General features: G+C 32.5%; 1 pseudogene; it reads left to right on the top strand.

Annotated features, from left to right (window-relative positions):
• The first annotated feature begins 2,127 nt into the window (after positions 1-2,127).
• On the top strand, positions 2,128-2,224 carry LOC138827399 (U6 spliceosomal RNA; annotated as a pseudogene).
• Positions 2,225-3,064: the final 840 nt, after the last annotated feature.

Below are 3,064 nucleotides of genomic sequence, written 5' to 3'. Positions count from 1 at the left end.
GAAAAACACAAATGGTGGGGGGTACTATTCCTACACTTTAATGAATGGTTGAACCTGTTTGGCATTAGTGCTGGGTGAATAAATCAACTCTATTGAAACTTGCTCCCTACACTTGAAAGACTAGTAACCTCACTAAATATCATCACTTGTAAAGTGTTATTTTGGCAAATGTGATTTTTAAAAGTTTATTTGAAAAGGAATATACTTTCAGCAGATTAAATTTAGGTTATCATTTGTTTGAGAATGACAACATTTTTATACTACAGAACCAAGTTTACTGAAGTACCAGTGTTTTGAAGCACTAAGGATCTTCTCAATTAATGTTTTTTGAATTACATTTGACCTCTATGTCAAGTATTCCTAGCATTGGTAGACCAATTATGGATCTATCGTTCAGGAACTATTTTTTAGCCTGCTGATACTGGACTGAAATCATTCATTAATCATTAGGAGAAGGGTATTACAAATAATCTTGTGACATTTGTGGTCTTTTCCACTCATATGGCATGGTCATCTGAAAATTGAAAGTTTGAATTACTGTACTTTCACATTTTGTGATTTCATCTTGCATTTTAAGTTGCTTTGCATTTCCCAATTGCTCACTGCTAATTCCTGCATTTCAAGGAATTGGGGCCCTGAAATATAAGAAATGAGAAATTGAGATGGGTCTTCAATTACTTTCTCTTGGCATGTTGCATGGGCATAGGTGGGAACTTTTGCCCTAGTTATCTGATGATGCAGATAACTGGGACCTGGGATCCTAGGACCCATGGATCCTGTAGAAGAATAATACCTTTTAGACATCATATTAGCAAAATTTGAGTATAATCAGTAGGAATGCTTCAGAAATGTGGAGAAAAACAATTTGGGACCAGCGAGTTAAAACAATAAACAGAGCACCAGAGTAAAATCCCTTATAGATTAGAGGAAAACAACATTGTTTTTTTTACCATGTGAATTCAGAAGACCAAGAACACGTAGAAAGTATCACAAGTTTATACTGAAAACATTGCATTGATACTTTTTATATTCTAATATATGTTCTAATCCTGATTATTTATATTCCAATCTATTTATTGGAATAATATAAAATAATTTGTCAAATTATCAATTAATTCCAGTAAGATCCACTGTGTGAAATATAAAATCAACACATATAAATACAAAATATATAATTATCTATAAGAAAATGTTTTGCATTGTTCCGTTGTGGTTAGGGAATCAAAGGCAACTGTTTTAAAGTATTATTCCATTGCCTCTACCTCATTGTTTGGGAGAATTAGAACTAAAGCTTTACCATTCGGGGATGTACAGCTTAGAGGCAAGAGGAAACACTGTGGTTAAAACACTAGCAATTTAAGGCCTAATAACGAGGAGAAACATATGGACTTCTCCTGGAGCTATGGAATATATTTGGTGATAGAAAATCAGTGGTGTAACTTCCTGCCTGGTTGGATGGTAGTCAGGCCAAGACATTAGGTAATCATGCATATGAACAACTTTTTCACCTTCTTGGCTTTAGCTACTTTTGAAATGGTAGGGTGTAATAAGCAGTTATATTTTGAAAAAATACCTTCTAGTCCGAACAGTTCTGTCTGAACTGTTCGTCTCTATATAATCCCTTGTAACTAAGATTAGTTTTGCTCCAGTAAGACAATCTATGCTGTCAGGGTAAGACATTCTGGTTGGGCTGTTCCTACATGAAGCAAGGGTAAAAGGTCAAGGAGACATTTTTGCCAGCAAGACCTCATTTGGGAAATTTTAAGCTGCAGAAATTTAGAAGTAGCTCTTAAGCAAGGCTTACTTTGAATCCATTAGCTCCACAAAGCTAAATCAGTTAATAAATAAGTACTTGAAAATCCATCACCTTTGCACCTATCTATAACGGCTTCAAAGTATGATCAAATTTCAAATGAAAAAGACTTAAAATAGTCATTTACAAAAACTTGCAAATGTGAGCAATCGAACAAACAACATAAGTTTTTTCCACCATACACAGAATTTTACAGAAATAAGATGAATAGCAATTTTGGGAACAATAAGGTTTCCTTGTTACAAATAGGCAACCAAGGATATATACCTGTCTTAAGATTGCATCATTGATTACTTAAGTTTATAGGATACTACATGCTTCAGCAGCAGGTCTACCCGAATTACAATACAGAGATTTACATGCCTCTTGCACAAGGATGATATGAAAATTTGTGAAGTATTCCATATTTTTCATTCTTCAGATGCAAGAAATGAAAAAACAGTTATTCAAAAGTTGATTACAAATATACAAGTGTAATAATATATGTAATTCATAGAAATAAAAGTTAGTTTGACATCAGTGTATTCAATCTTCACTGTTTTAGAAAGGCCTTTACATAGCCTAACCTTTATAAAACTTTTGAAATAAATAACATTGTCATTTTATCCCAAAGAAATAAAATTTTATAAGGACCTAGGAATTAAAAGAATCTTAAAATGTTTCTATATGGAATGCAATCTGAAAGGACACATTTATTAATGAACGTATGTATTATAAAACAATGTCGAATTCAAAGTATTATATCTAGGAGCGAATGAAATAGATTATGGACATTATACAAACAGAATACTAAATATTTTAAAATATACTTTTTCAGACAAGCACCAGAAATATCTTTAGTTTTTGTACTACTCATTTCAACAGATAAATTAACATTTTTTCTGATTTAAAAAATCACAAACTCTATAGAAATCATTATAGATGTATACAAACAACTCAAATATATTTTGACATCAAAGTCAGGCAATTCACTTGGAAGAATACCATGGAATACATGAATTTTTAAAGTAAGGTATTGCTGTTGCTTTGTATTGTGAAAATATTTTCTATGGTCACATAGGATGGACTGGCAACTGATCCATTAGGACTTAGGAGAACAATTTGTACAGCTTTCCACAACTTCAAAGAGGTAGTGATACACACTTATCCTTTTGGCAATATCAAATTCAGTTTCTTCCAAGTTGTGCTTCAGACCTGGCTTGATATAATGGTTCAATAGAAGGAGATCCAGCGTATCATTGCTAAATCTAT

The sequence above is a fragment of the Dipodomys merriami genome, unplaced genomic scaffold, assembly GCF_024711535.1.
Source record: "Dipodomys merriami isolate MVZ:Mamm:240054 unplaced genomic scaffold, mDipMer1.0.p SCAF_155, whole genome shotgun sequence".
Lineage (NCBI taxonomy): Eukaryota > Metazoa > Chordata > Mammalia > Rodentia > Heteromyidae > Dipodomys > Dipodomys merriami.
Note: the sequence above shows the minus strand (reverse complement) of the source record. Positions and strands in the feature narration are given on the sequence as shown.